Below are 11,259 nucleotides of genomic sequence, written 5' to 3' on the forward strand. Positions count from 1 at the left end.
CGGTAACAGCCAGCAATCCATCGTCAAAAATAGATATTGATAAAATCAAGTAAGTTCAAGGTAGAGCTACGCATTTATTACTTTCGTACCGTCATATGTCATATAAAAAAGTCTGAGTATACTGAGTTTAACCTACTTAAAAACCCGTTAGTGAAGACCTGATACAGGCGTATAAAATTATTAACAACATTGTTTCATAAAGAGAAAACCATGCCCTTCATATTGGGGTGTCAATTAAAATAAAAACTAGAAGACATCATCTAAAAATGACTGATTAAAATTGCGAGCAAAGGCACAAGTTTATTACAAGTCGGATTGTGAATCATTGGAATGCATAGCCGTCTAAAGTTGTATGCGGTTCATCTGTTAACAGTTTCAAGGCTCAGTTCGATGCGGAAATTTCAAATAATTCGCATAGGCATTGAGATTATAATTAAATAAAAAAAAGACATACAATATATCTATGTAAACTTTTATATATTGATATGAATGAAATTAAAGTATAAAGTAGATAAGGCCAAAACCGACAGGAAAACCTGTTGCAGCATATTTTACATGATTTACCATACAGCAAAAATTGGTCGAGCATTTTTCACAAAAAATAAAAAACTGTATTGTGGCTTTATTATATTATTATCTTTAGCACAATGACAAAAAATTTAAATAATAAAGTAATTTTTTTTAAGTAAACTTACTGTGATTATTTAAAATAAAACGTTTTGATACATTTATAGGTAAACAAAGAAGTCATTTAATGTCTTTTTATTTTTCCTAAAAGTTCCTGCACTTCTTTTTGTCTCCTCAAATGCATTTTTTCCAACTCGATGTGTTTTCAGCTATTTTGGCTTTTTGACAAGCATTGTTCAAGTTGTCTAAAAACTTGTTTCAAAAAAAAAAACTGATAAATCGTCATGTATAAATGTACATATAATGTAGAAATTAACCTAAATGCAAAAAAATTTACAAGCTAATCCCAGCTCCCTTGCCATGTAGAATAGCAAATTCATCTCTGCATTATGATTGTTATTTTTAGCTTTAGTATCAGTGTTGGAATTTTTAAATGGTGGCCAATTACACTTTACTGATATGTTTTTGTAATCTTTATTTGGATATTAGTAATATCCACTCCCTCAATCCATTTTAATGGAACATTGCTTGTCTCACTTGTGGCATCAAATGCAACAAAAAAAAGTATAAATTTAGTTACAGAATTTAACTATATACTAGCATTGTTATTTAAAATTTACTGACTTTTTACTTATTTTTTTTTTACTCAAAAGTAAACTTTAAAACAAAAACAAACAAAAAAGATTTCTCTCTATATTTTCTATACGATATAAAATAAGAAATAATTTGAAACTATTTATTATAATAGTTATGTATTTTTTTATTAAAAACTTAAACTTTGTCTCAATAGAATTTTTTAAATAATAACTTGAATTTTTTTAAAAAACTTAAAAGTAAAGCAAAGGCAAGCAGAACTTTTAAAAAAATTTGCAATATATATATATATATATATATATATATATATATATATATGTATATATATATATATATATATATATATATATATATATATATATATATATATATATATATGTATATATATATGTATATATATATATATATATATATATATATATATATATGTATATATATATATACTTATATATATATATATATATATTTGAATATACAGTATTGGACAAAACATTTGCAACCAACATCGAACAATGCTAAAAAGAGTTACTAATTTTACATGTCTTAAAAACAAAACGAACTATACTACCACAGCAAACAGTTCAGGAGTCTGGAGTCATAGCATGCCATGACATGAGCAATCAGCTGACAGGTGACAGCACACAGGCAGAATTTCGTTGACAAGCGCTATTTTTTGCAGCAGAAAAAAAAAGTGCGACTTTCTTTGGTTGTTTCATTTTCTTAAATCTGATCTGTGTCAACGTAACGGAAGTTTTTTAATAATTAAAGGAAGTATCTAGAAGTTTCCAGAAGTTTCCAGAGGCACGCAGAAGATTCCAGAAGGTTCCAGAAGAAGATCTTGGAAGCAGTCCAGAAATATCCAGAAACATTCAGAAGCATCCAGACGCGTCCAAAAGCTTCCAGAAGCATCAAATAGAAGTATCTTCCAGAACAGGTTCACACAGTTTTATTTTACTATAAGAGACATGTAAATCGATATGTAATTCAGTTAGTATATGGAAGTCAGTCAGTCAGCATTATTATGATAGTTTATCAAAGTGAGTTTTATCAAAGTGTTTTATCGAAGAACATCAATACAAGAAGTGAAATACAACAAGTGTTTCATTACATCAATAGAGTCCACATCCAACCAAGACGTTGTGTTCCACAGAGCATTATTGTATCATCACAAGGTAAATGTAACACGGTAAGCCTTGAGAAGCGTGATTAGTTATTTTTATTATTTTTATGACTTTAAGTGCAAAAATGGCTCCCGACAGTTTTGGATTGGAACTAAGATAAAAAATAATTGGCGATTACGTAGGTGGAATGTCACAAAAAAATTTTTGTGATATATTGCGTCGAAAAATGGACAGTATCAAGACTATGTTCCAAATATCGTTCTACGGGCAATTTGGCAGCTGATAACAAAGGTGGAAGACCGCGTTCCACCACTTTTAGAGAAGATTCTATGATCGTCAGATCCGTCAAGAATGATGCCTGGATATCATCAGTCAAGATACAAAAGCAATTAGAGCTGCCTGTATCGGATTGAAGAATCAGACAACGTGCTGTTGAAGCCGGATTGTTTTCTCGACGCCATGCAAAGAAACCGCTGATTTCACTAAGAAACCAGAAGAAAAGACTCCTGTTTGCTACATCTCATATTGACTGGAATGTGCAGAAATGGCGAACTGTCCTGTTCAGTGATGAATTGAAGTTTAACATCATTGGGAGTGATGGCATTTGCCGTGTACGTCGAATAAAACCGTTAAGCATGGTGGAGGCAATGTAATGGTCTAGGGGTGTTTTTCTGCTAATGGTCTAGGTCAAATACATCGAAAACGATGGAATAATGGACCGTTTCAAGTATAAAAATATCCTGAAAGATGTTATGTTACCTCATGCTAAATGGAACATGCCAATAAAATGGATTTTTCAGCAAGACAACGATCCGAAACACACTGCAAAAGTAGTCAAGCAGTGTTTTCAAGACAACCACCTATCGGTTATGGAATGGCTGCCTCAAACTCCGGATCTCAATCCTATCGAGAACCTGTGGGAGATCGTCAACCGCAGAATTAATTGTGAAGGTGTTCGTAATAAGGACAACTGTTTGAACAATTCCATAAGGCCTGGGCTGCAATTTCACAAAGTTTCATTGATCACCTGATCGAATCTAGGCCTCGAAGATGCAAGGCTGTGATCGAAAACAAAGGATTCGCCACGCAATATTGATAGCGAAATACAGCTTGGTCAATATTTTGTCGAGTTACACTTGTTTTGTCCAGAAGAAAATCAACTTTTGTTAATACTTTTGATTATATTATTAATTTTTGTGTACAAATAATGAATTTTGTGATAAATAAAACTTGAAGAACTCTGTCTCTAAACGGTTACATAGTTATTTCTCTAAATTGAAAAAATGCAGCACTTTAATATAAAGAAACTAAACTAGCATTATTTGGTTGCACTCGTTTTGTCCGATACTGTATATATTTGTATATATATATATATATATATATATATATATATATATATATATATATATATATATATATATATATATATATATATATATATATAAACTTCAAATATGATTTTAAATAATATTAAGTGAAAGATAGTCAAACCAGTAAACAAAATTAATTCTTTTTTGATCAAAATATATTAATATTACTAATATTTTTTTAATGTCCAAAAACTACACTAATACTAAGTATTTTTAAATTTATACACAGAGTTCAGAAATGCATGAAAATGCAAGTTAAATGTGTTTTCCTTCCCTATTTGTTAAACTTGGGGATAAATCAAAATATCTAAAACGAAAAATTTGAAATAATTAAAATTTATTTCGCTTTTATTACTTTAACACATTATATAAAGTGTTTGAAAAAAAAATAATATTGAAAACATAATTATCACAAAATAGTTTTTGAAAAATAATTTATTCCATTTTATTGTCACAATTTATACCAGAATTTCATGATGTTTAAGTTTAATTTATTTCGTTTTTAAAACTTTTGACCATTTGAAAAAATAATAGTTTTTGAAATGGAGTAACATTGAAAGCATCATTATCACAGAAAAATCTTGGAAAATCTTGAATATAATACCTATGGGGTATTCATTGAAAAGCTTAAAATTAAAGCTATGTAATTAACCTGCTCGTTTTTACAAGATGTTTCCAAAAATTTTGCATTTAAAAAAAAAAAATGTGGACATGAGGACCCAACTTTTATTGCGTAATATTTTAATCAAAAATAATTTCGTAGCAAGTTTTTTAATACTTTTTGTTCTTGCAAGTTTTTGGCAAGTAAAAATTTTAATTTTTTCATGAAAGTTTATGCGCAAAAAAAATCCGGCAACGTACCTAAATTTGCCGCGAAATTTAGGATTGCCAACAAACTGTTTTAACTTTGAAAGGGAAACGTAGGGGGGGATGGTTTTAGGCATAAATAATTAAGTGATTCTTATTCAATAATGTGAAATTCTAACAGAATTGGACAAAGTTGGACAAATTTTTTAAGTGATTTTTAAAAATTTAATCAATTATGAAAACAATCTGACATTCTTTATTCTCTGTGACTTTCAAGTTAATCCCTTTACGCTGAGCTTCTTTTAAAAATAATCTTGCTACAAAAAACGTGAATCAACATATTAAAAAATTTCCCTTAAACAGTAAAAACATTTTAAAATTTTCCATAAATTATTTTTTTTTTTTTTTTTTTTTTTTTTTCTATTTATTTCGTCATTTTACACATTTTACAATGTTATCTATAAATTTAAACAAATATATATAATTACAAGCTGACTGGGGCAAGTAGAAGTCAAAATGACTTATCATCAAGCCCCTTTGTGAAATACAAAAAAAAAATACAATTAAATTTTACATTTTCCAATATTACATAAAAGAGTGAAATTAATAAGTTTAAAAAAAAAAAAAAATGGTTAGAAATTTTAGAAGGTTAAAGAAGAACTTAAAGTTAAAAAAAGAACTTAAAGTTAAAAAAAGAACTTAAAGTTAAAAAAAGAACTTAAAGTTAAAAAAAGAAGAAATTTAAGATAAAGTTAAAATATAAAATAACAAATAAAAAATTACAAATCTGTACATATTCGTATACATATTAAAGACAATAAACAAAAAAAAAAAAAAAATTTAATTCGCTTCATATGCATATACATATTCAATGCAATATTAAAATTAAATAAAGTACATAAAAAATTAAAAATACAAAACTATTTCGATTTTTTTTCAAAAAAATGAGAGAATGTACGTAATGTTTAAATTTAGTAAGTGTTTTTTTATAGTTCTTTTAAATGTAGCAATAGATTTTAATTTGTTTATATTTTCGTCAAGAACCGAATTCCACAAGCGTGGTCCCCGGCATATAGTCGAGAAGTCAGATTTTTTGAGTGATGTTAGTGGGATGTAGTAATTACTCATTAAATGTCTTGTTTCATATTTATGATTAATTTGAGTGAAACTTTTAAAAAAATATTTTGGAATCATTTCATTTTGAAGTTTAAACATAAATAACAAGTTATGGTGTATATTTAGTTTGTATACATTTAGAGCATTTATTTCCTTGAGTAACGGCTCGGCACTTTCGTATCTACTTGCGCCCAAAACTAATCTACTTGCTTGCTTTTGTTTTGTATAAATAATTTTTAGGAAAGATAAATGATTGTTTGCCCAGGCAATATTACAATAGTTAATATGACTATGTATAAATGAAAAGTATAAATTTTTTAAACATAAATTATTTAAAACATGTTTTGTCTTGTACATAATCCCCAGGGTCTTTGAAACTTTGTTCTCGACTAGCTTTATTTGGCTTTTCCAATTTAAATTCTCATCGAAAATTATTCCTAGTATTTTCATTGAAAAAACTCTTTTTATTTTAATATTGTTAATTGTTAGTTCAGGTAATTTGAGTGGAAGGATCTCGGATTTAGATGACTTAGCAAACAAAATATATTTCGTTTTTTCAATATTTAATGAAAGTTTATTTGCTTCAAACCACTCATTAAGATATATTAATTCTGTGTTTACAATATAAAAAATATTTTTTAAATTTGAGTCAGAAAAGAAAACATTTGTGTCATCAGCAAAAATAATATAATTAAGTATTTTTGAAGACAAATAAATATCATTAATATAAATTAAAAACAGCAGGGGTCCAAGTATTGATCCTTGGGGAACTCCGCAATTTATTGATTCAAATGGGGAACATGTTAAGTCATATGGTACTCCTTGTTTACGATTTTGTAAATAACATTGCAGCCACTTTAAATTGGAGTGAATTATTGTGCAGTTTAGTCCATAATTGTGTAGTTTATAAATTAGAATCTTGTGGTTGACAGTATCAAATGCTTTTGATAGAGCTAGAAAAACTCCGAGTGTGTAACTGTTGTTATCAAAACCATTTAAAATTTGGTTGGCAAGATCAATTACTGCATGTTCCGTGGAATGGTTGTTGCGAAATCCAAACTGTTTATGATAAAGAATGTTGTTTTTTTCAAGATAATTGTACAGTCTGTTGTGCATAATACGCTCTAGTATTTTGGAAAAACAAGAAAGTATGAAAATTGGTCTGTAGTTAGATTTTATTGAGTCATCACCGCCTTTGCATATCGGAATTATTTTTGCTAATTTTAGTTGGTCAGGAAAAATGCCGTTTTTTAGGGAAAGATTAAAAATTTTAAAAAGAGGTTTCTCTATAATATCTGAGACCGCTTTTACAACATCAGGGTTAACTTCATCCAGACCCGCACTTTAATTTGTTTTCAGCATACTAATTGCTAGTCGAAGTTCATCAATTAAAAGCTCCGACTCCTCCATGAAGGAATCAGATTTTTTCAAAAAAAATTTAAATGATTTTTTTCCCTCAGGAATTGCACCGGCAAGCTTTTTTCCTATATTTATAAATAAGCTATTAAATGTTTCAGCAATTTCTTTATTAACAAAAGCATCTCCTCTATTATCATCTCTTTGCAATCTTTTTGGAAGATTATCACTTTTCACAATTCCCACTCCTGTTATTTCTTTAATTACATTCCATGTTTTCCTTGCATTTCCAAATGTTTTATTAAGTAACGAAGAGTAGTAATTTTTTTTGGATTGCTTTTTTAATTTTTCAAAAGAATTTTTAAATTTTTTGTATTTGATTTCAATTTTGTAGTTCTTTTTTTAAAAACATTTTTCGTAAAGTTTTTGTTTCCTTTTTGACGACTTAATGAGTCCTCTCGTCATCCACGGACTTGACAAATTTTTAGAATAAACAATTTTTTTTATTTTTGGAAAGGCCTTTTCGTATTGTCTTGTAAACATGCGAATAAAAAAATTGTAGCCATCATTAACGTCATTGCAATCAGTTAAAAGTTCCCAGTTTACTTCATGTAAGAGATCACGAAACGTGGCGATTGATTCATTATTTATTTTCCTTACGTATACCGTTTTTGTTTTTATTTTATTCTCAAGGGTTGCAGAATTTATTATCAGAAAAACTGGAAAGTGATCAGTTAAATCTGTTTTAATAATACCACTTTAAATTTTAGTCCTTGTGTAATTATTACTAATAATATTATCGATAATAGATGCAGTTGTTTTAGTCACACGTGTTGGCTTATTAATCATGGGAAAAACGCTGTATTGCAAAAGTGTACTTATAAAATTCACGACTTGGTTATTAGCTTTATTATTCAATAAATTCAAATTAAAATCACCTAATAAGTACACATTTTTTTTAATAAGCTTTGGTAGCAAATAGTTTAAGTGGTTTTCAAATTGATTGTAATTACCGTTTGGCGGTCTATATATTGCAGTTATAAATGTATTTTTATTTGTTTTATTAATTATTTTAATAGTTAATGACTCACAATTAGCGTCATTTACTTTGAGGTTTTCAACATGTTTAAAAACCAATGAGTTTTGGACGAAAATAGATACGCCCCCCCCCCCATTGCCGTTTTCTCTCGGCTGATGAATAGGTTTATACCCTGATAATTGAAAGTTAGAATTTATCGCGTCTCGATGACACCAAGTTTCTGTCAGACAAATAATACTAAACTTGTTACTTATATTATTTAACATCAATTTTAAATTTTCAAAGTTTTTATTTATGCTTCTGATGTTTATATGTAATAATGAAAAATAAGATGATGAAGAATTAAGAACATGTTTAACATTGTCAACATTGTAATAAGTCGTATCTACTGAAATTTCGTCAAAAAAGTTTATGTTTTTATCATCGTCATTAATTCGGTTTAGTGCGTTTTTCCTTTCTGATATGTCAAAAACATTAAAACTGTTGGCTTCCGTCATTTTAACAATAAAAACAAAGAATATTATTTAAGACATAAAAATATAATAAATAAATATACTTTAAGCATTCTTATGTAATTTTTTAAAATCTTTAACTACTAATTTATCATAAATAACAACAGAATATTTACCGTTGTTCCTGTGAGTTCGCATTTCTTCAAAGAGATTTTTTTGTATGGTTAGGGTATCCAAGGAGTAGTCCTCATTTATAAATATTCCTGTTCTTTTTAACTTTTTTGAATTCTTTAATATGCTAATTTTATCTTTATAGTTCAGGAGTTTTATCACGATTGATCTTGGTTTGCTTAGCCCAGTTTTTCCGGTTCTATGTGCCCTTTCAATAACTACGCCACTTACACTTAGATTGTTTTCAAAGATATTAAGAACTTTTTCTTCAAATACATTCCAACTTTTATTTTCACTTTCTGCTATTCCTTCGAGACGCAAATTATTTCTTCTCAGTCGATCTTCCAGTTGTCGCAGCTTATTTTTTTCTTCCGCATTAAATGCTACTTTTGTAACAATTTTTTCTTCAATTTTATTAATTTTTTCTTCCTGTGTATCTTGTGTAAAAGTGATACTGTTTTCAATATCTTTTTGAGTCTGTTCTAATTTTGAGAGTCTGTCATTTATTTTTCCCATTTCAAATTTCCTCAAATTACTTTCAGCTTGCAAAGCTTTGCACGTTTCTTTAATTTCTTTAATTTCTTTCAAAAGTCCATCGATTCTGTCATTTGCAATTTTTAAATTTCCACTTATAAGTTTAAGAATGTCTTTTTGTTGTTTCTTAAACATCTCAGAGAATATTTCACGAACTAATTTCACAGATATTTCTGTAGCTTCTGTATTTGATTGCATTTCGTTTTTATCAGTATTTTTATTTTTATCCATTTTATTATTTTTATCCATTAACAAGTTAAATACCAATACGTTTTTATTTAAGAATATTTATGCGAGTATATTTATGTATACATTTTTAAATAATTCCATACAATCAACAATTTTGAATATAAAAAAAAGTTTCTACCTTGGCTTCTTTAATGGGGCGAAATTCAGTGTAATAATTCAGTGGGCTAGAAAAAAATTATTCCAAGTACACTTTCTAGAAAGTTTGAAAATTATTAAATCACAAAAATTAATTTTGTTTTTCAAAATTAGTATTTTTGAATTATTTTGCATTTTCAAGCATTTTTAACCACTGTGCAGTAGTGCTGGTTTGGTATTGTTGCAAGATTTTTGTATTCAAGGCAAAAAATTGAAATTGTGTATTGTTGCTATCAGCAACTAGTGGTGTATTAATACGCAAAAAGTATCAATTAAAATTATCATGTTTTGTTTGTGCAGATGCTTTCACATGATAACGAAAAACTTTCATTGTTATTCTCAAGGAAGACAAAAAGCTTAAAAAAAGGTTCAATTACACTTTGGTGGGAACGTTGAAATGTATAAACCTGGTAGTCAAATATATCAGTTGATAAGCTAGTTCTCCAACTAAAAGTTTGTCGGTTTATTTGTAATCTTAAATTGTTAGTTTTACCAGTATATGTGGTTAGTTTTTTGCATACCAATATTAATATATCGTAATAGTGTTAATGCAATTTCTATTGTATCAGATAACAATGGCACCTACCATGACCAACGAACGAAATCAATACCATCCAAAAAATGGATTTGCCCAAATGCAAAAAAATACATTCTAAGGTCATCAAACTACTCAACAAACACTTGACTCTTCTCAAATATCTCTTCTCACCAAATGTCCATAACTTTGCTCAGCCAAAAATGGTAATTTCTCACGTATTGATTCAGATATTAAAAATTTTACTAGGAAGCTTATACTAAATGAAAAATTTTATGAGACCACAAGTAACGATATTACTATAATTAAAAATAAATCTAACTATAGTACCAAAACCAATCTGTCATAATTAAACAAAACTATTTCACAAGTTAAAAAAAATTAAACCTATTAAAGTTCAATACGTTGATAAAATTTGATAAATAAACGTTGATAAAAAGACATAATCATTAAGAAAGCTGACAAAGGTAATGGTTGTAATGGATTTAACATATTATATTACCAAATTTGTTTATCAATTTTACATGTAATTTTATCACCGATTGTAAAGAAACAAAATTAAAGATTAAAGACAACATTAAATATAGAACATTAAAGATAACTGGGATTTCCTCATGAAAACTTCATGAGAGTTTGAATCAGAAAGTTGTATAACGACATGCAAAATTGTTAAACTTTACACAAGCATTCTACACCATTTTAGTTTAGAGCCCTTAAATCTCTGGATATTTAAATATAAAGAATGAATAGATAAAAGATTTACACCTAAGTTTTTATTGAGTCCGCGTCTTTAATTTTAAGTAAAAGTAATTTTATATTCGATAAACAATTATTTCACTAAACAACTGGTGCAGCCATGGATACAAATTTTGCACCAGATTATGCTTATCTCACTATTGGGTTTCAAGAAGAGACTGTGTTTTGTCAACAATCCTACCTCAGTATTTTACTATTTGTAAAGTAGATGATATAAAGAAACATTATTTTAGATATTATGATGGTAATTTTATAATTTCGTTCAAACATCTTGACATCAAAAATTTGAAATTTCTTTTATAAATTAAATGATTCAATTAGTTTAACAACTGATTTTTGTATTATCATTTTTTTAAAAGTAAAGTTTTTTAAAAATGATAACACCTACAGTGTGATT

The sequence above is a fragment of the Hydra vulgaris genome, chromosome 02 (genome assembly GCF_038396675.1).
Source record: "Hydra vulgaris chromosome 02, alternate assembly HydraT2T_AEP".
Lineage (NCBI taxonomy): Eukaryota > Metazoa > Cnidaria > Hydrozoa > Anthoathecata > Hydridae > Hydra > Hydra vulgaris.